We start from the raw sequence: 27,609 nt of genomic DNA on the forward strand, positions 1-27,609 counted from the left end.
TCAGAGCTCATCCATATTTTGATTGGGGAGGATTCCTTGAGAGAGGATCTTGACCTGTCAATGGGTCGGTTATGCTTGAATCATCTATACATTAAATCTGACCTAAATGGCATCTGAATGTCAGGAATTCTTAACATTTAGATATCCTCGGGAAATAATATAAGTACTGCTTTTTTTTATATAAAGTTTTAACAGCTTTTCAAAGAGCCATAGCTTGCTTTGTTCTGAATGAGTTCATTGAAGTCTATATTGATGATTTCATTGTGTACAGAGATTAGACATTCTTCTGATGGAGCAATGCAGAAACATGGAGATAGAATTGAGAAGATATGAAAATTATTAATGGCCTTGGGTGTTTTCCCAAGCATAAATCGTGTCTCAAAACCATCTTGTTTTCTTTGCTTTGTATGTGGGTGTAGTCTTTGTTGTAATTTTCTGTATCTTAACAAGGATAATTTAAGGGAGCTATAGAAGTCATTCATCACAATAACGAAAGGCAGTTTTCGGCCAAGAAATTTGTCAACATAGGAGATTAGGTGCACACTTATGAGTGGAAAAGCAAAGTGAGAGAATTGAAGTCTAATGTAACCTTGTTAGGGGCACATCTCTGAAAAGGAAATGACATTCCAAAGAGAAAAAGGTCAAAATTGCATTGTTAGGGGCATACTTGTTGTTGGCACCTCATTTTTTATGTTTCACATCTTTGCCTTGTTTTGTCTCCAAATTGTTCATCGACCTTATCCACACTTTGTTGATAACTGATCTAAGACATCTTAAATGGGCCTGTTGTCATTTTGTCCATTATTGAGAACCGATCAGAGATATGTTCCATGGACTAGCGCTACCCCAGTTGATCAAGGAAAAAACAATGGAATTATGAAATGTGAAGTGTTGTCTTATCGGGAGGCAAACCTGGAAACCCAAGTTTCCCAAGTCTCCCAAACCTTAGAAACCCAAGTTTCCCAAGTCTTCCAACTCTGGAAACCCAAGTTTCCCAAGTCTTCCAAACCCCGAAAACCCAAGTTTCCCAAGTCTTCCTATCTCCGGAAACCCAAGTTTTCCAAGTCTTCCAAACCCCAGAAACCCAAGCTTCCCAAGTCTTCAAACCTCAAAAACCGAAGTTTCCCAAGTCTTCCAAACTCTGGAAACCCAAGTTTCCCAAGTCTTCCAACTTTGGTAACCCAAGTCTCCAAAGTCTTCCAAATCCTGGAAACCCAAGTTTCCCATGTCTTCCAAACCTTGGAAACCCAAGTTTCCCAAGTCTTCCAACTCCGGAAACCCAAGTTTCCCAAGTCTTCCAAACTTTGGAAACCCAAGTTTCCCAAGTCTTCAAACCGCAAAAACCTAGGTTTCCGACTTGCGACACTTCTAGATGGTGTGATCAATACTCAAAGCTCTTAACGCCTCACCAACTCTTGCGACTTGTACACATTCATTCATGGAGCTACAGGGGCGCATTTAATGTTTTTGCAAGATTGCCATCAAGTGGAGTTCAAGGCCATGCTATTTTATGGTTACTTGATGGCCTTCATGTCAGGCCTACATGCTTTGACTTTGGAATGTGAGGCAGTCCACCTTCTAGAAGTACTTTTCTTCTTGGGATTGCCTTGTCAACGTATGGCCGAGTTGCTTGCATGTACACCATGTCAGGTCCATGCACTTCCTTGCATTCCTTGATTTGGAGTGTTGAGTTGGTTCAACACCTGCACTTGGATTGAGAAGGAAGCCGACCTTCTCTGGAGATTCAACCCCCTTGCGCAAGGTCCCACATTTCAGGGTTGTTTCCATGTTTCACAAGGTTGCTGAGTGGATAGCTCAGCAAGGGTGCAAACGTTTGTGACAACATTTTTGGGCACGCCTGGTGGGACTCATCCTTCATCAAGATGAAGATTTGGTGTGTTCTTCAGTGTATTCAGCCTTGGAGGGACATCTTTCAAGCACCTGGTGACTCTACAATCAATTTGGCAAATTTGTTGGTATGTTATTAGTCTCTGGTTGAGAAGATCTGTTTGCTCTTTTAAGCATTTCGTTAAACAAGCTCCATCTCTTTCAAATGCTTTAAAATGATTTCATATCATGGGTGTACTTTCTATTCCCCTCCATTTAATGAGAATGCAAGTTATCCCTCTCCTTACCAACAAGATCAAACTAGGACTACTCCTCGTTTCAACCTAAATAGTTCCACTTTCAGCAGTAGGTTGGTACTTTCCTAATGCTTACTACCCACCCCTGCTCAACCTTCTTGGCAGCCTAACCGGCCCCAAGATGATGAAAAAATGCAAATTGCAGAACTCAAAAGTGTGTTGCTTGATTTCACCAAGCAATTGGATGAGTTCAAGAGGCAATAGGAGTATGATCTACAACAGGGTCAGCTTGCTTATCAAGCTTAGCTTCAATAGCAACAGATGGGAGCCCAAGGACAACAACATGAGGAGTTCCTTTCAAGGTAGCTTGCCTCTGCTAGGAAGGAAGAAATTAGGCAACTAGCAGCCATAGAGATGCGGCTCATATAGGAGGAGGTTTCTGCCCCTAAGGTTCCTAAGTATGAAATCCCAAGCTTCAGGTAGGGGAGATCTCCCAAGCCTTCAATTCCCCCTCCTAGTTTTAAAATCCCAGGTTTCAAGGGAGCGCCAATTGTTGTTATACAAGAGTCTTCTTCTCAGTGCCTTTGCAAAACGCCCCACCACCTAGGCCTTTTCCTGATGCTATCTCCCTTTAAGGGCGGACCTGTTGTATGGAGGATGGATGGTTCCTCATCACGAGGAAGGGGTTCAATTTGCCATTGGTGAGTTTTCATATGCTCTAAAGGAGGGAGAATCAAAGATGCTGTAGGAGGATATTGAGAATGAATGATCAATTGCAGGACTGAGTCATTGAACAAGAGGAGTGTGAAGGTAAAGAGGACTTTGTCCTCTCATTTGGCTATCTTCCTTTCTTTATTGATCATGAGGAGAAGGATATGTCTACACCTTCCCCGATGGTAGCTCTGTAGCAGCAAGCTAATGTTGAGGAGGCCACAAAGGGTAATGGTTTTGCAGCAGATAGCATGACAGATAGATCATGCTATGATCCTAAAGTTATAGCAATATGCTGCCAAGAAGAAGAAACAAAAACAGAGAGACAACGTGAAGATTTCAGATCTTCTTGTGAGGTGTCTCATAAATCTGAGATTTGTGTTGATGAGTTGGATATCAGCACATGTGATTATGATGTATGCTGGTTCTCCCCTGTCCCTGAATTTGATGATGTTGAATACGAGGTCTTCATTCAAGGTGAAGATGTTTTGGCATATGGGATGATGTGTCTAAGCTTCAATGTTTCACTTGGGACCAACATACGAAATTTGACAATGTTGAGTAGCAACATGTTGGTCATGCAGACAATCTTTTGGTTGCTTGACTTCATAGTATACCTGAGCTTCAAATTTTCCAGTTTGATGTGTCTGAGGAGCCCCCTTATGTAGATCAAGACAAGGGTATGGTATACTTGTCATCCCCATGTGAGTTTGAGGCCTTTACCTTTCGTTTCAACTCATGCCTGGAGTAGGATAGTTGTAATAGCAATGACTCTCCCTTGTGTGAAGAGGTTTCTTTCTCTTCTGTAAGAGTTAGTTCTTCTGATACTGGCCTACCCCTTGAATACTTCGCCTTTGCTGCTGTAACTGTGTTGGATGCACCTCGAAGACTCAAAGAGTTTCGGAGGCTTATTTTATGTGGGTCCCTTATGGTAGCAAAGTGAATGGTGAAGTGTTCTTTCACCACATGAGCAATATGTGTGATCTAATACATGCATACAAGAGATTTCAATTGTTGCAGTTGGCTAGTGATTGCAACTATGGTATAAAGGAGATCAACTCCTTCAAGAGATTCATTTTTGATAGAGGCAAATGCATCAATTGCCTCTTGTTGTAAATCAATGTAAATATTAGATTAGGGGTTGTTTTGCTTTCATAAGTGCTTTTGCACCTACTGTATTCTCCTAAGAGAATGAATGCTCGAGTTTCCAATTTCCCTCCAAGTGATGGCACACACATGTTTTGGGTCCTTCCAGTGACTTAGTGACCAATGGATGCTCAAGGCTTCTAGATTCCATGCTTAGAAGGCAAGCATCCCGCAAAGGTCGCCAAAATGTTGTCATTTTTATGACATCCTTGGTCCATCGATGAGAACTGAGTAGAGATATGTTCCATGGACCAATGCTACCCCAGTTGTTCAAGGAAAAAACAATGGAATAATGAAATGTGAAGCGTTGTCTTGTCGGGAGGCAAACCCGGAAACCCAAGTTTCCGAAGTCTTCCAACTTCGGAAACCCAAGTTTCCCAAGTCTTCCAAACTTTGGAAACCCAAGTTTCCCAAGTTTTCCAACCCCCGAAAACCCAAGTTTACCAAGTCTTCCAACTCCGAAAGCCCAAGTTTCTCGAGTCTTCCAAACCCTGGAAACCCAAGTTTCCCAATTCTTCCAACTCTGGAAACCCAAGTTTCCCAAGTCTTCCAACTTCGAAAACCCAAGTCTCCCAAGTCTTCCAACTCCTAGAAACCTAAGTTTCCCAAGTCTTCCAAACCCTGGAAACCCAAGTTTCCCAAATCTTCCAATTTCAGAAACCCAAGTTTCCCAAGTCTTCCAAGCCTTAGAAACCCAAGTTTCCCAAGTCTTCCAAACCATGAAAAACCCAAGTTTCCCAAGTCTTCCAAACCTTGGAATCCTAGGTTTCCGACTTGCGACACTTCTAGATGACGTGATCAACACTCAAAGCTCTTAATGACCCACCAACTCTTGCGACTTGTACACTTTCATTCATGGAGCTACAGAGACACATTTAATGTTTTTGCAGGATTGCCATCAAGTGGAGTTCAAGGCCATGCTTCTTTATGGTTACTTGATGGCCTTCATGTCAGGGTTGCAAGCTTTGACTTCGGAATGTCAGGCAATCCACCTTCTAGAAGTACTTTTCGTCTTGGGATTGCCTTATCAAGGTATGGCTAGGTTGCTTGCATGTTCACCATGTCAGGTCGATGCACTTACGTGCATTCCCTGATTGACATTCCTCTACACACACAAGGGTCAAGGCTTCTCTTCCTTGACCAATGGTCTCTCCTCTATGACTAGTTTTCTATATAAAGGCTGTTGAGCCTCATTGTAAAGGGTTCTCTCCATGTTGGCTTGAGCTATTCTTATGCCCTTTCACTTCTCTTGAAGACTTGTATATTTCTTGCATTTCTGCAACTGTAAGTTTGGCCATTGGCCTCCGAATGAATTGAAATTATCATTCTTGCCTTCCTTCAACTTATGCATGCTGTGTATGTTTCCTTACCTTCATCATAGGTGTATGTTTTGTGGTTTCTCTCTCACATATATGCTCTGTTAATTTGTTTCTGAGCGTGACTTGTGGGAAATGTTGTCCCCTTTGACATTCAACAAGCTCTAACCTCCATACATGCATTGGGGTCATTCGTGCAACTGAAGTTTGTGGATCTCTTGGGCATTTCAATTATTTCTTTGTGTCATTTCTAGGTGGGGAGAGAAACATCTCTTAGCTTGGTGCATCACCTCCTTTCATTTTAGCATTCCTTTCTTCCGTTTTCCTTTGCAAGCTATTAGGTTAGGTTTAGAAGTAGGATTTGGAGTGTTGAGTTGGCTCAACACCTACACTTGGATTGAGAAGGGAGCCGGCCTTCTTCAGAGATTCAACCCCCTTGCGCAAGGTCCCACACTTCGGGGTTGTTTCCATGTTTCACAAGGTTGCTGAGTTGATAGCTCAGCAAGGGCACAAACTTTTGTGACAACTGGGCCCCCAAGTGTCAAAAAATGCAAAAATCGATAAGAAGTCCAAGTGTGGGCTTCTTCTAGTGCTCCTTGGTGTTTTGTGTTTTTGTCATCCTTTCGGACTTTCAAGGTTGTCCATGCTTACATGCCTACCCTTCCATTTTTGACAACCTGTGTAAGTCCTTGCTGAAAATTCATCCAAGTGTTGCTTTGTCACAGTATCATAGTTTCTTAGCCCTCGATACTATTCCCTTGGCATTCCCAAATTCTCGTGAAAAGTCTAAGTCCTTTACTCCTTTTCAAACTTTGAATCTCCTCATCCATCCATCCCTTGGTACCCATCCCCTTTCATCTCCGCTTCTTGAAGTCCAATAATTTGCATCTAGAAAAGTTTCTAGTTCTATCAAAGTTTGAGTTTCTACATATCTTTAATTGTGTGCCCATCTCCACTAAACCTCGAACGTTTGAAACTTCATTGATTTATGCTACATGACCTATCATAGTTTGACTTTTGATGATCCCTTAATTTGGTACCTGTTGTGCGTTGCACACACTCCTTGTCGCCGACAGGGTCCCCCTCATTTCTTTTCCAGTCTTCGTCTTGCCCGGTGTAGGATTTTGATTTTTATTTGCCATTTTGAGTGTCAGCAGGTAGTAGTGAAGCGATGAGCTATGTAACTGTTAGGAGATGGGGCGTCGGTTAGTTTTAGGTTGCATGGCCCGGGGGGTCATGTTGCAGAGAGTCTCACAATCTGAAATGTTCAAAATCAATCCAAGGGAGACTAGGTTTTAGCATAAGCCTGAAAATCAGCTCAATAGGTGGGAGTGTCAGTTGTCCATGAATTTGCAAAAATTCCCTTTAGCCCGAAATTAAAATGAAGTAAGGCGTCGAACTTCGAAGCTTTTCAAAAGGGTCTTCTAGCCCAAAATTGCAAACATAAAGGGCGTTTCACTTTTTTAAGTTTTCAAACTCCTTGTTTACCCCCAAAATTGCCTAATAGGGAGAGAACGTTAAAGTTTAAAAGCTTGCAAAAGTGCTTTCCAGGCCGAAAATGGAGAAAATGTAGTAAAGCGTCTAATTCAAAAACTTTTCAAAAGGCGCCTCTTGGCCGAAAAACGCAAGGAAGTGGAAATCGCATTATGGTGAAAAGGCGACGTTATAACAATTAAACTTCAAACCTTTTCAAAAGGTCATGGTACCCCGAAAATCGCCAAACACAGTAAAATCGCGAGCTAAATGAAAAAGGCGTTAAGTCTCTAAGTTTGCAAATAGACTTCCTAGCCCGAAAATGGGCAAACATTGATAAAGTCGCAAAATTGCATGAAAGGCGATTTAACGTTTACATTTTAGCCTTTCAGCCTGAAAATGGAGTTGGGCATTTTAGCTTTCATTAAACTTTGTGAAAATGCCTTTATGCCTGAAAATGAGGCAAGGCGTCACTTAAAAGCTTGCGAAAAGAGCTTTTTTCTCGAAAAAGAAATAGGCGTTAAGTTTTAAAAGTTTTGCGAAAAGTGCTCTACCCCGAAAATCGCTAGAATGCATCCAAAAGTTAAAATAGAACACTTTTCAAAAGGGCCTTTTAGCTCGAAATTTGGCAAAGCAAGTAAAACGCGAAATTTGGCAAAACCTCCTCTTGGGCCGAAATTGCGAGACAAGGTGAAAGGCGTCACTCTTTAAACTTCAAAACATTTTCAAATGGACCTCTCAGCCTGAAATTGTGAGAAGAGGTGGAAAGTGATTAATAACATTCTTGCAAAAGCCTTCCTCAGCCCGAAAGACGCGTGATAGGGCGTTTTCGTATTCTTGCAAAAAGTCTTTTAAGGCCGAAACAAGTAAAAAGGGAGAGAAAGTAAGGTGTTAGCTCTCTAAGTTTGCAGAGTCTTCCTTTGGCGCGAAGTTCGTGGAAAGTAGGGCGTTTTCGTTAAACCCTTCAATTCTTGCAAAAGCCTTTCACAACCCTCCGCAGTCAAAAAAATCACGAAATGCTAGTAGGAGGAAGACATTTTCAAAGTTTACAAAAGGGTCTTGCAGGCCGAACTCGCACAAAGCTTTTCTAACCCGAAGTTTGGAGAAATCGCGGGGTAACCACCTTATTCACCAGGTAAGTTCATTTTGTCTCCTTTAAAATCATTAAATGAATCCAAAACTGGTCACTATGCTTAAACAGTGGATTGGAGAATTGATCAGATGGTGAAATTTTTGTAGATTGTAATTTTAATTTTAAAGTATCAAGCATAGCGTAAAGGCAGAGCCAGCTAGGAAAATTAACCTTGAAATGTAAAATTCAGACTTAGGGAAATTTGAACATTTTGAAAAAACTGAACTTAAGTAAAACTCTTCTCCGAGTGCGAAAATTGGCAATCATTAAACACCTGAGCCCTAAACTACAACCAAGTGGCAAATTTTAAACAGAGCCAGCTTAATTTCTTGTTTCAAATAAGCATTTCACTTCCAGTTAATCAAGCTCTTTTATTGAAGCGTCACATTTTTTCGAATTCAATTTGATCATTGGTTTTACAATGTGCTAACATCATCCTCTGTTTTGAGTAACCCGTTCACTTCCTTCATCTCGTCTCGTAATCCGTGTCCGGTTGTGTAGGATAAATGTCTAGATCGGCGGTAGAATCCTCAAAGACACCTGGTGCAACCGGAACATCTCGGGTCTCCAAATCTGACATTCCCCGTAGAGGCGAGAATATGAAGTACCAATACCAAAAAGGAGTTAGGGAGTCGAAAGTCCAGAGCATATGGGAGAACATAGGTGATATTGATTTGGGCCACATATAGACATTCAGGATTTCAGGATTAGGGTATACTCTCCGAACGCTTATGGTAAGCCCAGGTGAATGATGGAGAGTGGTATTGCTCAGGCAGCATGTTTTCCCTGTCCGTGCAAAATTATGAACTAGTAGTTGAGGCTGCCAGACATTATCAGCCAGAGACCATATTAGTGGTCCTAGAAAATATGGTGCTAGTTGATTTCACACCTGAGGCCATTGGGGAGGCATTTGACATCCCATTTCCCGATAATCCTATTGCTACAACTATTGATGAGGCACAGGTTGCTTACGACATGAATCCTGCTAAATGCAAGACATTGATTAACGAAGAATGGTACAAGGAAAGAAAGCCCCCAAGCATTAGGATCAGTAAAAAGACCCCCAAAAGTGATTTTTATAATGAATATGGCGACATGGTCACCTTACTCAGCTGGGTTATGGGACTCACTCAATCCAATTTTTTTGAGTGGATGTTCTACTTTACTGAACAGGTCTTTGCCGGGAAGTCCAAGTTCGATTGTGCTCAGATCATCGGCGATAATATCCATACACAGCTGGTCGAGCTTGAAGAAAAGAAGTACTTCGCCATGACTTCCTACCTGATTTACATGTTTGCCCGATACCAGCCACTGACAGGGTTAATCAAGAAAGGTGAGATCCGGAACGGGCCAATTTAGGCAAAGGTGTATGAATTCTACCCTCAACTGCATTACTATGACATAGCTCAAAGAGAAAAGAACAACATTGCTTACGCAATTGGTCAGTATGAGTGTGTCAATGACGCCTTTACAATGCGCCTAGTCAGGTTAATGCAAGGAGGATTGCACATAAGGCTTTCAGAGCAGGCTACCATTTTGATACAAAAGTATGGCACATGGTTTATCCAATTCCCTAGGTTCACTTACCTCAGGATAGCAGGCTTTGAGGGAGCACCATTCTGACTTCCGCGCTATCCGACAGACAAAATAGTCCTTATGGAAGTTGCAAGACAGGCGCACCTATCAGGCGGCTTACTCAGAGACAAGAAACAGTCCGGAATCACCTTCCCCATGATCTTGGGAGATCTCAATGTGCATTTCAAGAATTCGGTGCAAGCTGATGAGTCATTTGCTGAATTAGCATCCTATGGCCTACAGGAACATTTCTCGAGGAAGTGTTTCGATCATGGCAATTTGGCAAAGAGAGCCTATGGTAGGCGCCACAGAGCAAAGGCATCAATTGAGGATTATTGGAGCAACTGTTCCGATGACTGAGGTCCGATGGCGTGAGTATTCTAGGCTAAGTGTGCAGCAAATGCGGTTTTATGAGTACCGTCGGGTCCCAGATCAGGTAACAAATTATGGCAATTGCTTGCAAGTCCATGAATTTGAGGCAGTTAAATACCTCTTGCCAGGCATTGATTGGACTCAGGATCCAATTACTAATTTTGAGGCAGTTATGAAAGCTTCAGGGAGGTATGCTGATCATTGGTTATCCCAACAAATTGAGAAATTAACCATGAAGGGATTCAATTTACATACAATATGATGGGCAGTCTCGATTCCCAGTCTTCGGAAGATGAGGGAACTTCAAGCGCACCAAAAGAAGAGGTTGAGAAACCCAGAAAGAAGAGGAAGAAAGCCAGAGCCAATAGAGGGACTCTGACATCAAAAAGAACCAGAAGGGAAAAGATCCCCATTAAGAAGTCGGAAGTCAGTTCGTCATCCAAAGACCCCAGTTCGGAGGATGATGTAGTTGAACTTGATTGTATACTTGCTCCGCCTTCCCAAAGTGATGTTGATACATTCGAGGCTAATAATCCTTCGACACAAGGTGAGCCAGATGCAAAGGTAGGGATCGTTGGCTCCGATGAACCTGAGAACCAAGTTGAGGAGGGAGAAATTCCACGTAATCAAGAGGCTGGCAAGCGCGAGCTCACACAGGGAAGTCGACATGAATTGGAATTGAATAGCATCGGCAAAGATGACACCACCGTTGAGGGAGAGCAAAAGGAAGATGAAACCCAGGAGCTCGACAAAACTGAAGAGCAACCATCACAAGGGGATACCCGACAGTTGTTCAGCAAGGTAGGGGAAAACTCAGCCATAGTTAAGGGATTGGATACTTCGTCCGTTCCTTCTATGACCGATCAATTGCAGATAGGCAATGAGCCAGCTGAAACCTCCAAGGAACAGAGTGGGAATTTGGCAATAACATCTGGACAAACCATCCCTCAAGACTGGTTAATTGCTCGTGCACAGTGGAAGACAGCTGTCAAGCCACCTATCAACTTGGAGGATATCTTCTCTCGCATAAGAGTGATAAAATCCAAAGGTAAGAAAAGGCCCAAGACCTACTCTCGGATCACTAAGGATGAGCAAAGGAACCGCACCATTCATATCGCTACCTCGCCTACAGATAAGCCAGCCGATCAGATTGCATTGGCCGATTATAATATTGCAACCATCCCAATCGGGCGAGCCACCAAAGAGCAAGAAAGGGAAGAATTCAAGGATTCTGTGCATAATATGCTCAGACAACTCGACGAAATGACCACTGAAAGAGACATGTACCGAGCTCGTGCTGAGTAGGCTGAGGGGTATATTGATCACCTGCTGAGGCCGCTACAGCATACTACTGAATCCCATGATCCCCCTTTAGCATTAACAAAAAGAACCATAGTTGAATTTGACGAAGTGCGTGATACCGCCAAAGCCGTCAGGGAATGGATTCAAGGCATTAAGGAAAAGGGAGAGCAAATATTCAAAGATCTGCGAGAAATGGCTCTCCATAGGGAGTCCACTCTTATCAAAATGTGTAAGCTGAAGAAAGAATGTTATAACACTCATGAGGTGATTGCCAAGGCATTGCCCCTCATAAGGGCTCAATTTTGGACTTGCTCTCAAATCCCCACACTTGATATTATCCTAGATCCCTATGATGTCAATACCTTCAAGGAATGGTATTGAATTCTTAGCATGAAGAACGACATGAAGGATAATATCAACAAAATGCAAGATAAGTGCGATGACGCTTTGTCAAACGTGAAGGATCTTGGTGAAAAGATCCTCAGATCGATGGTTCTTGGTTGGAAAAGTAGTATGATAGACAATGAGGCGCAACCACAATGGGAGGACAGGCTGCAAACCAAGGTCACCTACTCCATGGAGGACCTGGATTTTTCTAGTGGGTTATAGGGGGATATATCGTGCTTTGAGAATCATAGATCATACTGGAGAGAAGAGCTGGAGAATTTAGATAGCCTCCTAGAGGGTATTCATTATAAAATGTTTAATCCTCCTATGCCTCCAACAACTAAACTGTTCAAGTTGTGCCTAAGATTCCAGGACTACGTTCGGGTAGAGCATGTAGCCGATCGGGATATCTGGGGAGAGTACTTGCGCGACGAGGTCGAATTTATTGAAAAGGAGTCCACAACAGGAAAGGAAAAAGTGCTTTCCTAAAATATAAGTTTCTTTTTAAATCTTAAAAAGCACTTTTTCAGACATAAAGTTCATTCCTAACTACCAAAACTGTTGTAAATCTTGAGCTTCGTGCATTTGCACTTTTTGGAGCACCTTTTTGGGTAGTTATTGATTACCTTTTTGGTAGTTATTGTTTCTCCTTTTGTTGTTACTGATTTTTTGCCTTCCATTTATGGGTATGGGCAGTTTTGATAAAGGATGAATCTGGCCCACTTGTTTAAGTTTAAATCTTGGCCATTCATCCATTTTTTGGAAATTCTATATAAAGGAGTTAGTTTCTCCTCTGTTTAAGGCAGAAAAAAAAGATTGTTGCAAAAACTCTGGCGAAATATATACAGGATTTAATGGATGTTAAAGCTGTGTTTGTTTTACTGTGAGTGCATGGTCCTCTTCTCCATTTATTTCATATTTCTGCAATTGTATTTACTTTCAGACAATTATTTATGCATGTATTTGATGGAAAATCTTGGTTCATACCATTAGGAAATAGTTGATTATTGTTTCCTCTGCATGGTTAGTTTGAACCCCCTTTGTGCTAAGTTCAGTTATTAGATTTGGATAAATAGGTGTAAGAGTCTATTATTCGTATCTAATAAACTTGAAAATTCCAAAATCCTTAGATGATTGCACTGGTTTTTACCTAGTTGTGCTAATTAGCTAGCAAAGTAATTTCTAGTTATTTTGAGACTTCCGTCTATGTGTTGAAATATGCTGTCTTAGTTAAATTAGTTAGCTGTTCTTATTCACTCTTTATCCTTATCCCTCCTTTTTTTTCTTTTTTATCAAAGAAGCCCGTCAGTCAAGCTGAAATAGCATCAGTTAGAAGTAAATCAGATGAGATAGGACTGTAAGATTTTAGGGAACTTGTACGAAATCAATTCTGTCTAACTGTAAGTCCCCTTTGTGTTTCCAGCAAAACACATCAACCACTAAGCTATCATGCAGTCAAGACCTGACAACCGAAACATTGAGGTAATCCCCATTGATCAAATTAATACAGCATTAGGGATTTCCTTATCTCAAGAGAGGATAGGATTCTTAGCATTTCTATTCTGCATTGGCCGGATGAAGTCGTAGTTCCGCGACTTTAAACACGTCAACAGTACCAAGTCATGCCCTGTCACAAACCCCCGATCCCAATAATTCCAAAAGCCATTTCTTTGTTGAGGTTCCTTTGTCAACTTTCCCCCATCTCGCTTCCCACCTAGTAAGACTTCCCTATCACCTCGAATTCCTTAATATCCATGATCTTGACAGCTCGACAAATAGGGGAGTACATAGTGTATTCATTGGACTTTTAGAGAGGGACATGCTCTCTTCCAAGTCCAATGTGTTATGAAGAGTTTGACATATGATGGTAGGGTTGACAATGGTATATAGTGAGTGTCCTTGCATCTGTTGGATGGCTTGAAATATTTATGTGTAGTGTCCCAAATTCTAGTAATATTGAATTGTGAACTTTTAGCCAGTTTTTGAGTCCTTTAGAGGCTTCTTGGTGTGTTGGGAAGAACTCCAAACTACTCTGGGTTCTTAGGGTTGGTCATTAGCGACTATGGTTTATGTCACTAAGCCATGTTGGCAGTAAGGATCATTGTGACACTTTCATAAATGTTTTCTAACATCTGGGGTCTTTTCCAAACTTCTTGGAGAGGCGGTCTATTATTAGTAAGTCACCCAGTTGGCTCCGATCATCATCCTTGATTTTCAATATCATTTTAGTATGATCAGAGTTGGATTCCGATGCAGTTTCAATGCTTTCCGTAACTTGGGTGAGCATTGAGTTATTAATTAACATTCACTAATGTTGTCTAATTTTGAGAAGTATTAAATGGGCAACTTAGTGTAATTTGTTGTTGGAAAGGTGATTAAGTGTTTTAAATATTGGATGTCTAGATAAGAGGGCCTTTGCACATGAAATGTTATTATTATTTCAAAAGGTATTTGTGAGGGAAATAAAGTGAATTATTATATTTTTAAATTGCAAATTTCCTTAAAAAAAAAGCTAAAAGAGGTGTTGTTGGAGCTCATTGTTTGAGATGTTGATGAATGATATGGTTATGCTGTTGGATTGAACTTGCATTTTTTCCATAATCTTTCGAGGACAAAAACTCTCTCAAGATTTCTAGTTTTGAGTTTTAAAATAATCCCTTACTAGATTGGTGTGGTCTCATTCATAGGCCACCATTGTGTTTTAGATTGGGAGTTGCAAATATGGGTATGTTTGACATATTTTGATGATGCTAGATATTGTGATTGATAGTTGAGTGATTCCAGAAATTTTGTGTTGCTTTGGAGGCAATGTTGGAGGATTTAGTTGGCCGGCTACCTCAAACCCCTCATGCTTGGCTGTCCCAACTTATTGCAAGTATAATGGTGATTTTGTGTAATCTTATTTGTAGTTTGGTTGCCCCGTTTATGTTATTGCAGGTTGTATGCTTGAGGAGTTGAAAACAAGAAAAGAGTAGGCCATACTTCTACAGTACAGGCCGTGCATCTCTAAATTGTGCGTAGGAATTGTGGAATGAGCCACTTGGGTCTGAGTGTTAAAAGGACTTATTTGGGAGTGCTTAACCTTTATGGACAGCTTTTAAGCCTTTATTAGGTGAGCAAACAGATATTTAGGAAGTTTTGATGAGTTTAGTACCTGCTATACCAACATTTTCAGTGACTTGTTTGTTGCGACAGTTCAGTTTTGGGACTGATTTTGATGATAAATTGGCTGTGACATCGTTTGCTGCCATTATTGAGTGTTTAATGAAGTTGGATGCAGTCTTCTTGCCTATGTTCGTATTGGTGTGTGGGATGTGTGTTGATGAGCTCTCTGGATTGTTCTTTTATTGTTCAATCCTGTAGCAATGTGCCTTACATACATTTACAGATCTGTTCACCTTGATACTAGCAAGAAATCAAGTGTTGCAGACCTGCAACAACTTATATTTGCATTATCCAAGGCACCTTTTGTGTTGCATGTTTTATTGTTGATTATGCATGTGAATTTATTTGATTTTTGGGTGATGCAGCTCTCCTAATTTACATCAGCACTTGTTCAGCAACTAATCTTCTTATTATGTTGATCATGATGCAAAGATACTAATGTTGTAAGCTTTGGATGGTCATACTACCAAAAGCCATTTCTTTCATTCATTCTGGGTTGTAACATTGGATCATAGTACCACAGAAGCAATAGTTGTGAAAAATTCGCATCTGATTGTGATAAATCGGCAATTGTTTTGTCAAAATTGGTCCTTAAAATTTTTGACCTTTTTTAGGGGTTTGACTTTTGGCATGGATTTTTGTATGCATTTGTACGACGTACAGATTGTACAATCATTGCTGACATTAGCATCCAGCCATCACTAATGTTAGTGTCCAATCATCATTCATGTTGGTATCCAATCAGCTGCCATGTCAGCAGCACACCATCTACCATGTCAACATGATGTCATGTCGATGTCATCCATATAGATGCCACATCATCATCCAGTTTGGCCTTCAAGCCATTTTGACCTACTTTCGTTTTTTTGGCCATAACTTGAGCATACAGATTTGAAATTGTGCAAATTAGGTATCTTTGGAAAGTTGGTTCCGGCGTTGATCTAGTGATGCTAGTCTTTTTTCCAAATTTTGCTCCAATTTTTTTACTTGAGCATACAGATTCGAAATTGTGCAAATTAGGTATCTTTGGAAAGTTGGTTCCGGCGTTGATCTAGTGATGCTAGTCTTTTTTCCAAATTTTTTTTTTACATCTTCAATTTTGTGCTTTCGGGGTCATATATTGCACATTTGGACTCCATTTTTTTCAAAGTAGATATCATTGGAAAGTTGGTGGAGTCTGTTGTGACGTTTTCACACATTGCCCCATTGCAAGTGGCAACCCCCACTTTTTTCCGCTTTCTAGGTTAGTTGTCTTGGTTTGGTTGCCTAGTATTATCTTTAGCTATTAACCTTTTGCTTGAGGAAGTGCAGTGTCTCAGATTGTCAGGAAGTAATCAAGCCTTTCTTTTAAGAGGAGTTGAGTCAGTGTAGCTTTTCAATGCCATAGCAATGGACAATATATTTTGATCATTTCATTTGATCATCATCTTCAAAGATGGAGACAATGAATGCAAGTGTGGAGATCAATCTGACAATTGAGATGATAGATGCAAGTCAATCAAGATAGAGGCCTAAACAACCGTGGAGAGACTTTGTTGATGATTAGGGACCCTTAGGAGGTAAGTGCCACTACTCACAAAATTGAGCAAGTGAGGTCATTGTCAATGACCCCCAAATGGTCTGGCTTGCCTTCACTCATTGTCAGTGGGGTCCAAAAAGTTCGACCTGCATCTTCTAGCACTGCCAGTTGGTGGTAAGATCTCTAATCTGCCTTGGAACATTTCTGGTTGCCTAACTAAAGTTCGATCAGGTTGAATGGCTCATATTTTTGGTAAGTTGGATGTTGATGAAGTCAATGCTTAAGGGTTTTGAATGATAATGATGTATGAGATTGGTAGAATCAGCTAGAAGCGAGTGGGAATGCCTTGAAATGCTCATTGAGCAAGTAACATTGATACTTTGGATTGAACTTCCAGTGGACCCCGAAATCCATGCCCACTTCCACTTGGAGGCAAAATCCGCGACCACTGTCAGTGGACATCAAAAAGCCCGACCAAGGTGTGGAAGCCCTTGCACTTGTTGAGATGAAAATTTCTTGAAGGAGTGCTTGATGTTTTAATAGATAGTGATGATTAAGATTGGCAAGATCTTCTAGCAATGATTTGAAATGCTTTAAACAAGGTGATTGGGTAGGTGAAGTTGACATCTTTGACTAACTGCTAGCGACCCTTGAAAAGTCCGAACTGTCAGTGACCCTTGAAAAGTCCAAACTTCTAGTTCAAGGCCAAAAGTCCGACCTTCTTGATATCACTGCCACTTCAAGGCAAAAACCCTGACCATGCTGAGTGAATTTTCAGTTTGCCTTGAGAAGCCCGACCAAATATGTGGAAGAGAGAGCAAATTTTAAAGTTGATTGAATGAATGATTAAGGGTGATAATCAAATGGTGTAGAAGGCAAGGTTGGAAGTTGCTACTTCCATTTGAAGTTTAAAACTACGACCTGATTGCTGCACTGCCAGCGATGCATCAAAGTCCAACCTACCTTATACCCAGCTAGTTGGAGCCACTTGCAAGCATTGTCAATGCCCATCAAAAAACCTGACAACTTCCTAGGCCACTGCAAATCCACGAACTTCCAATGCAGGGTCAAAACCCCGACCACTTGGGAACCACTTTCAACTGCTCCTAAAATCCACGCCCAAAAACAAATAGATAAGAATCAGGTGTCCAACACAAGAAAATCAGACATGTAACTCAGATATTAGACCTTTAAGCAACCAAATCAGACCTGATTGCAAACAAATTTTATCAGCAAACCACCATTTCCAGATTTGAATTAATGATTAGTGATGTTTTAGAGGTATGAAAGGTTGCATTACTAGCATGATTTTGATCCAGTGTGTCTCCTTTCAGGTTTTGATGCAAGAGAAAGTCAGCATTCATGCAAGGGATGATGAGATCAAGGATCCGCTGCATGGAGAGGAGGAGTTCAATAAGTTGATGCACTTCATTTCATCAAGACCCGCGAGTTTGAGGATCAATGTCAAAGATATCAACACCGAGAGATGCAAGATAAATCAACAAGGACTCAAACATCATAACAAGAAAGATCAATTCGTGGCAGCAAGGAAGTGTTCCAAGTTCAAGAAAGCACAAGATTCACAAGAGCAAGCATGAGAGTGCACGTGCTAGAGGAAGGAGTTTTACAACTATCTTGAAATCGAGAAATTTCCCGATGCATGCAGAGGAAGAGGATGCAAAGGTGATCAAGACATGAGATAGTTCCAAAAGAGTTAATGAAAGTTAGAAAGATTGATCCCTAAGGATGATGCAATTTGGGAATATCTCCTACCTTTGTCTCATTCATGATTGAGCTTGGAAATGTTGAGTATCAAGAGATATGCCCCAATCACCTACCTTTGTGATGAGTTACAAGGATCAGCTAGCTGAGGTGGCACCCAGTCATCACCAACCAACCAGAGGACTCCAAGTCAGCATGTCTAAATTCATTGCACCTAACTCATCCATTAAAAAGATAACTACCACATGTGGGCACAAACTTCAATGCACCTACCCATATCATTTATTGGTCGATAATTCAGTAAGGGCATGTGTCCCATAAAATATAATTTTATCATTGGTCAAGCATTAAATGTTATGTAATGGGTGTAACAAACCCTAATTAGGGTTTTCATCTTTCAATCTCAGCCATTGATGGTGAATCAATCTGAGCCACTCATTGTAATGAGAGCACTATATAAGGCTCCACTTCCTCATTTGTAAAAGCGAATAGTTAATAGTTTAATAGTTAGGAGATCAAGAGCAACAATTAGAGGTAGAGTAGAGTAGGAGGAGAAGGCAGAAATTGTTGCCAAGCTCGTAAATAAACATTCTTTTCATTGGAGTTAGGGTGGAATGTGTTATTTCTTCTACATAATTGCATGGTTTCTTGTTATATCATCATGTTAGATGGTGTCAATTAGATGGATGGAAGCTATTATGGATGATTGATGGTGGAATTCTTATGTTCATACTACTAGTATTTCATTGATTGTGAAAGATCTTGCGTGGTCGACTGAACTCTTTATAAGCTTAACTTCTTAACTTCAATTGCTACTCACTCATTGATATGCATTGCATTGATGGTGTCTATGCCATTGGTAGTGATTTGAAAATCATTAGCTATCCTTAGAAGATCTCACTAAACTTTGTGGAGTTGTTGCTTTTATTGGCAAAGCGAAGTCTAGTTGAAATTCACTAACTTATTCATAGTTCCTTACTTTCTTACGATTAGATCAACTTTCTACACCCTTTATCTTTTTTTTCTTTTTCTCAAATCAAGTTAATTTCCATGTTCCAACGACATTCAAGAATTCAAGATTCAATGTAAGTCCCCTTGCGATTCCAACAAATCACATCATAATCACCGAGTCTATCCAAGAGCACGTCAAGACTTGACATTCATAACCTTGGAGTCATCCCATTTGATCACGCAGTTCAACACTTGGAAGGATTTTGTTTAAAAGAGGATAGAATACTTAGTATTTTATTCTGTGTTGCATAGTGCATAAAAAACACATCAACAAAGTCCTCTATGCAGATTTTAGGTGTATTTTTCCAGATTTTGTCCTTGTTTAATTTTATTCAGATTTATGTGTTTTCACTATTTGGTCAATTACTTGGATTTTTTGGCACCTGAAATGGATCTGCCTGTGGGAGAGGGCTGTATTTGATCTATTTTGCATGTGCTGAGGTGTTTGGGGTCTAATTATTTCATTTTAGGAGCTGCCATGGGGTTTTTGTCTATCCTTTTGTCATCAGTCTGACAAAGGTCAATTATGAGTCTTGGTGACATGGCATCTTGACTCATCTAAGGTGGCTAGATATTTTGCCTTATTTGTGTGGACTCAAACTTGAACCAGTCACTCCAGGAGGTAGATCAACTTGGGGTAATTGATAAACAAAACAAAGATACTGAGAGGTGGGGTGAATCAGTATCTTATTAACCTTTACATAGCAAATACAATCAAATAAGAAAGTTTGAGCAAATGACACATAAAGAACACAAATTTTATCTCATGGAAAACCCAACAAGGTAAAAAACCACAACATATGCTTTCATTAAAACAACTGGGCACCAACCCAAGCACACCAATGAGCTGCAACTCACGTACACAACACCGACTTGAGAACAAAAGAGGCTTCAACCCCTAAGAAGAGCTTCAACTCAGTAAGACCAATTTACAGATTTTTAAAAAGGTTACAAAATTAGACCACGGTGTTATACTGAAGTGCATAACACTCTTAAGATACAATGATCTTACAACAAAACTTTTCTCTATAAGACGACACAATGTAAGACCACTTCAAATACAATATATATATATATATATCTTCTTGTGAATCAATACTGCACACACAGGCTTACTTCACTCTTCATCTCAAACTTCAGCTGATGAAGAATATACACAGTCAAATAATGTTCACACCCTTTGAAGAAATTATGCTTTTTGGAACAAACAAAGAAAACGATGCACAACTGTTTGACTGGTTTCAACACACTACACAGTAATCTACCTGACATTGTCTCTTCCAGACTGTTGAAATTTCTTTCATTCACAGATTTCACAGCACTTCAAACCATACTTCACAGTCACAATATCACTTGAACCTTCACCGTCCATCTCATATCTCTTTCTTCGGATTATCTGATCAACAGAAGGTTAAAAAAAAAATCTCGAACTTTACATTTTCTCCAGAGATATACACCACGTGACAAGAAGCAATTTCAACTGACTGCATTAAGATTTTAAAAAAATGCACAAGATTTTCACGCCATTCATTTTGCTTCACCATAAAATAGTAACCTCACACCTGCATGCAAGAACTAGGCTCAACATTAATCGAATCAAAGGAAAAGACCATCTCATAACAATATTGATCACGTTCTTTTTTTTAACACAACCTCCAATTGCACACCTACAGAGATTCATTTTCCTACCGAAAGTTGTTGAAGAAAAAACGAACCCAGAAAGAATAAGTTTTCTAAAGTACTTGACCTCTGTTGCTTTGAACTTAAGCGAACTTCCTTCTATCCAGTCGCAGTACTTGACAACTGAACTGAACGCAAAAAAACAAAACGCATGTATGATATCAAAAAGATTTGGCTTTACATAAGCACATACGATAATACAAAGTCCGATTCTATTAAACTGAAACTGTTACTGCTAAAAACAAACGCATAACCTGTCATTCAGAACCATCGAATATCTTAAAAAAAGAATATCACAATACAGCCGAGTAACGCCTTTGTCAGAGCTTTCTGGATGAGAACAGGAGAAGGCTAAAAACTTTCAATACACCTGTCAATATACACACAGCTGATATGCAGAGGTTATGCTGAATAGAGGACAAATTTATTGTAGACATATCAAGCCAGCCATTCAACACATGGCACAAAAGAAACAAAATCGATCCAACTGAACATAGGAAACAATGCTTTCCATGTGGGAGATCAGAAACAAAATCAACAGAGTTTGCCACTATAACCTTGAAAGATAAACTATGACACCAATGACAAAACAAATCCAACAGCAATATCATAGACCATGTTGTAGGAGTGATTTGTTCTAGCGTCGATCATCACACTCTGTGTGCTATATTGGACTTTGAATGTTCTTGTGCACTTTGGACTAAACTTTGGTAGATGCATGGGGAGACCCTCATATCTCTCCATTCCTAGAGAATCTTGTAGCAGATTGTCTTCTTCTCCTTGCACATGTAAATTTTATGCCCTTGGATAATGACACTATGGAGGAGCTTGAATATATCATAGGTCTTGCATGTTTTGATGGATTAGAGGCCTATCTTCATTTTCCTACTCCTCACATTGAGATCCTATCTCAATCATCTTCATCTTTTATTGTTCTTACTGACTTTGGCATTGCCACATGCACGACCTCCATTTATTTAATGCAGTAGGACGTTGTTCTTCCAGACACAGCTCCTTGGAATTCATATCTTGCAGACATATCTCATTGTTTGTGGAGTCTCATATTGTAGCTTTGGAGGTTTATTTTGAGGACATTTATCTCCTCTTACTGGTATTGTTAGCCTATCTTCATTTCCCATGGAACTCGTTCTTCATTATTTTTGCAGAGTCCTAATTCGTCACCTCCTACATTGATTGGGCAAGTACTTGATTGGTTTGTGTCATCATCATCTATCATGGACATAGTGACATGAGAAATTTCCAGAGGTACACACACAGTTTAGATTTGGATTCCTACTTCTTCCAGTTAATGGGAGTGGCTTCTCATATCTCCAGTATATTTGTTTGCAAGCAGTGGATTGTGTTCTGTCTTCATGTGTTCATCATTGGCGTAGGAGCGACTTCTTCATCAGGGGATTCCTATTCTCTTGTTCTCTCTTATGGGGTGGATATTCATTGTACTATTGCAATAGAAGTAGTCTTTGTGGGGTCACATTGAGTCTTCCTCCTTTCCTTCTTTCACTAGTATAGTTATTTCATTTTCTCTCTTTTGGAGAGGAGTTTTGCCTTACTGTTTTTTCTACTTTTCTTCGGTTGTGAGAGCTGCATTGCTTTGCATTGGTTTGTACATGGGTACTTGCTTAGGGCCTTGTTGCCAAGACTCATTATTTAATTAATTAGGTCCTTTAATTAGTTTTTCACTCAAGCTAAACTTAGATGCTTTTTCCTTTTATTAAATTAGGCTAATATTAGCTTAAGTTGTCTCATTCATTATGATTGTGACACTTGGTGCTAGCTAATTTATCTTGCATTAGGGTTTCATTCATCCTTTTATAAGGATTCATTGATTCATTTGTAATCATATCTTTTTGTGCAATCAATATACAATTTTCAGGTTGTGTTGAGCAAATTATTCTTGCTTGATCTCTTTTGTGTGACAGGTGTTTTGCTTGCATATGATTCTTGGCTCTTGTGGTTGTATCATCAACTACTACATAAACAAAATAAACATCAAAATGAGAAATACAAAGGAAGCACTCATCCTAAGATCTCCATAGTTCTCAAGTCTCCTTTGAAATATATGATATTTGTTCTAAAAAATCTGCAAGCACACAAGTTAGATAAAATGCAAGCTCAAGCAAATAATGGTTAAAGAGAAAATGGAGGGAGAGGACTGATTTTATAGACTAAGAGGAATGAAGATCAACGGTTCTGTTTGAATTTGTCCTAGAGAAGATGGACGACCAAGATTATGTAGGAGAAAATTTATCCAAGATTGGGGAGAGAGTTGGAGAGGCTGGAAGGAATAAGGAGGCAAGTGGCTGGTGGAGAGAAAAATGAAATTAAATAACTAGAATTATTTAATTTTATGAGCAAGGTATGAATAAATAAAGTATTCATTTGGTTGAAAAGGAAAAATGAATAGTAAAATAAATTAAGTAATTATAAAAATTATTTAATCGTGAAAGATAAGAGGAATATGGAAAAGCTAAATAAAAAATTATTTAATTAATCATGAAGAAATAATGATGAAAAGGGACGGATAGAGGAAGGGTTAATTTTTGATGTCTACAACACCTATATTCAATTCCAAAACAAAACCATCCAATATTAAGAAGAGTGAGCTACAAGAATCTACAGCACATCTCGACAACCAAGTGTGTAGAAGGAAAGACTTAATACATCATCGTATTTATTGTGTGTTAGGAAGATAGGCTACAAAATTTAGTTTTTGCAATTTTCTTCCAAATTTTGACTTCTGGTATATCTAGTGCATTTCACTTTTTGGCTTTCCTCCTGATCATGTCATTACTCTTTGAAATGATAATCTATGTTATTATTAATTAAGGAGAGGAATACTCCTTATATGGAAAATTACAAGAGGATCTTTCCATAACGGAAACGATCGAGAATAGAAACGCGAATGGAGATATTCTAAAAAGAAACTCAACATGAAAGGGGAAAGATCCTAAACTAACTAACTTCATGATCATAATAGAAACATCTCATAATTAGTAATTACTTTAACACTCTTTGGTGGGATAATTAGTGTGGCTTACACATTCACGCAACCCAGTGGAGCATTGGCATTTAGGATGGTGTTCTCAGGTTGGAGAATTTTTCTATTGAGGAGAAAGGTTTAGACAACCTCACTAAGCCTTTGACATCACAGTGCTATCTTTACTTGTGATTGATGCTTGGGGTGAAGGAATATTTCTTTGGGGGTTCATCTCGATCCCTTCTTCCTTGTACATGTTTTCTCTTTTGGGGAGGTAAAGTGTCCCACTTCAATGTGCAACCAATTTCTTTACTTTGTAAAACACTTGGAATACACTTGAATATGAATGGTTCTGAATATTATCATCTATTTGATTTGTTTAATGCTTTCATAAAATTTTTCCCCTTCATATAATTCATCTTGACTTTCGTACAATCAAGGAGACATTGTGACAGACAGTTTGCAATCATTACCATATGACTGAATATTTAAAGTTTAAACATTATGAACTGCTGTATACAACTCATATTATCAGAATGATGCACATATAATGCTCTGACCTTAGTAAACAACAGAAATAAAGAACTCAGAAATTGTAACAGCTGAAACAATGAATTTCAGTATAAATACATTCTCGTTATACAGGGATTGTGATGCACTGATTCAACCATTCAGATTACAACAACAAATAGACTTCATCAACAGTCCTTCATTTAGCATACAACTCCAAATTACAAAAACACACCAAGAATGGCATCCCAATATTTGCATGACAATTGCAAAATAAATTCAAGCAGCACTTCAAACTTGCATATTATATATCAATCTCTATCACCCAGCTATGGGAATTCATTTGCAAAGATACCCAAAACAATATAGGCTATGCCTTAGGTGACATGAGCAAAAATTAGGGTTTTGTCTTGCGTGTAGACTGATAAATTTACATGTCAAAACCTGGGGATTGATCAACTCTTCCAACCTGCAAATAAACCACTCCGATATGCCTTTAATCAATCTCTTAATGCTTGATGAACCCTGTAAAGCTGTGAAACCTTGGAAATTTGAATTCAAATAAGCACAGGTATAATCTTTGGATGAGATTATCAACTGAGTACCCTTGGATGATGTCTCACACCTGTAGGCACTGTTCCTCTTGAGAGTTTTCATTGCCAAAAGTCTGGATCTTTAGCAGAAAACCCTTGCACTCCAAAAAGCTTCAACAATTTGCAAATGGTCAATAATAATGAAAAAGTACTAAGTGTGCTTTTTATATGCACACCGAAAAGCAATGCCTCATTTGGCTTTTTAAAATCGTTAAATATTAAATGATTTTGTTGCTTAATAATATTCCCTAAGCTGGCATCCCATTTGGCATATTAATTAAATACTTTATGACATTAATATAATAAATGCACACTTGACCTCTTATATCCCCTATAATGGTAAAGATATTTAATTTAATTAATTATATTAAAGTCAATGCTAGATTATACTTTGATTAATTAAATTAAATCATTAACTCCATTATATGCCAAATATTCTTGCCAATTTTCCAGATATAACTGTGGCGCCCTCTAATCATTCCAATGACTTACCATAAATAGTAATTATGGACCCAAACATCCAAGTGACTTACTAAAAATAGTAAGTGTGAATAAACAAAGCTTGAAAGACCTCTGGAAGGCAAATCACAAATAAAATGATGCATTGAGATGGAGAGTACTGAAATAGACACCCAAAGGTCAGCTGAATAACCCTGAATCACCCTCAAAGGCCCCCCTAATCATTACATTAGCCTACGGCAACCATTGACAATAGGCTAACCTCTGAAAATACTAATGCCTAGGAAGGCCCAAAAATGGGGACATTACAGGAGGACTTTTTTTTGTATGGGTTTTCCGTCTCTTCCTTGTTTGCAAGAGACCCTTCTTTGAGTCTTTTTTTTCCCTTCCTAAGTTGCACATAAGTGGGGGTATTGGGATGAATGGATCCATTCCCTAACTGCTTTCTGTTTTGGACTCGTTTAGGGCATTTACTTTTTGTGTCTCAAATCATGCTGTCATGATCACATGTTGCCCTACTCTATGTTCATTTCATTCCATTGCAGTGTATATTATTGTACCAATATTGGCATTATAGCATTTTCATTGCATCTCTTTTTTGTAGAAGGATATTTGGTGTTGCAGAAGATTCTTGCTCTTGTGTGTCCTTTTGTTTAGTTTAACAAGGAAAGGGTTGGGGAATTGATTTTCAAGTTGGATGTTAACACTTATCATGAGCGTCTTTGGTTTGAATCTTGTGGCAAACGTGACATTCAATCTTAAGCTCTTGGTGATGTTGTACAAGTCTAACAAGAATAGTTCTTATATTTTAGATTTACAATTTCATAGGTTTCTTGTTAGAGGGGAGGTCCATGGGATGTAATTATCCCTACCAACAAAATTGAGCGGTTTTATGTTATATAAGTTTTAGGGTTATTTTAAGTTGACATTCTCACGTTTTTGTCAAGTCATTGGATATGAGGATGATAACAAATTGGATAGGTGAATCTTGCATTTTTGTGTAACTTAGGGTTTGTATGGGAGTGTGTTGTACAATTTCATTGAGTACATGGAGAGTGTTTTGGACGCTAAATTGTTTGAGCTTAATAAGCTTCTTGCTTTGAAGTATTTCAAGAGGTATTGTGTCTTATGTTTCATTTACCTTTATTGTCCAAGAGATATGTGGCTTGACGCCTTGGACTTAGTGCATTTGTGGATGAGCAATTGAACCTTTTTGACACTCCAGTTCAATTATGGACCAATCATGTAGATGAACACAATTAGATTTCTTCTTATGTTGTGTTTGAGGATTATTTTGTTGCTCTTCTATATGAGAAACTTTTTTTGTGAGAAGAGGTCAACATTCTCTTAAGTGGCACAAGCATTCTTGAGGCTTCATCAACATTAGATTCTAGGAATTCGAGTGCATAACTAGGGAGCGTGGTTTCTACACAATGATTGCACTATCATTAGGGCTTTTGGTTGTGTTATTCCAGCCTTCAAGCTTCAGAAGAATGTCCCTACTAAGATAACAATCCTAGAGACGATAAGGTAGGTAGGTGGCTTTTGCTTATGTCCGAGTTTTGAATTGAAAATTAAGGAGGTTTATTGGCATCAACATTTTTTATTTTTGATTTCGACTAAAAAATAGGAAAGAACTGGATAGATTACAAGTTTTACTGATTTTGGTATTGCTAGTATGGCAATTTTGTGCTAATAATAATCATATATTATATACATAATATACAAAAAAAATATACACTCTAGAGAATTGAGAATGCAAATATTTGATTCACCACAATAGCAATACTTCAAAACTTAATCGACCACAAATGCAAGATCTAGCAAGTAGGAACAAAGAAAGAACACACGATTTGCGTGGAAACCCTTGCAGGAGAAAACCAAGGCAAAATATTGTTTCTATTAGAGACTTCTAACAAATTTTGTAGGCACCAATCCACAGGAGACACTAGTCCCCTTTAGATGATTTGTAGGCACCAACTACTGGAAACACCAATCCTCACAAATATGCTTAAACAGCCTCTTGAAATCTGCTCATAAGCTTCAACACTTTCTGTATATAGGTCTGCAATAAAATACTTCAGAATCTGTTCATAAGATCTGAAACAAACGGCTCATAAGGTCTGAAATCTTCTGCTCTTAAAGTCTGAAATAATTTGCTCATAATCCTAAAAAAATTCTGCTCACATATACTCCTTAGTTTTGCTTTAAGGTCTGAAATCTTCTGCTCATATTCTTTGACACTTTCAGCTCATAAGGTCTGCAATTATCTGCTCATAATGTTCAAATTTCTGCTCACTCAAGCTCCTTAGATCTGCTCGCAACTGACTTGAATATGAATAATATTTGATGAGATACTTGATGATAATGACCTAAAATCAATTCTTATTTATACCTTTCAAAGCACACCCCTTCACCAAAAAATACACCTCTTCATGTAAGTTGACCAATGAG

At 39.0% G+C, this 27,609-nt stretch overlaps 1 protein-coding gene across 1 annotated transcript in view; it reads left to right on the top strand.

Moving 5' to 3' along the window:
• Positions 1-27,609, top strand: part of LOC131038359 (uncharacterized) — a 117,649-nt gene that overhangs the window by 8,624 nt on the left and 81,416 nt on the right. The gene's annotated exons all lie outside the window — the stretch shown is intronic.

Source organism: Cryptomeria japonica, chromosome 10 (genome assembly GCF_030272615.1).
Source record: "Cryptomeria japonica chromosome 10, Sugi_1.0, whole genome shotgun sequence".
Taxonomy (NCBI): domain Eukaryota; kingdom Viridiplantae; phylum Streptophyta; class Pinopsida; order Cupressales; family Cupressaceae; genus Cryptomeria; species Cryptomeria japonica.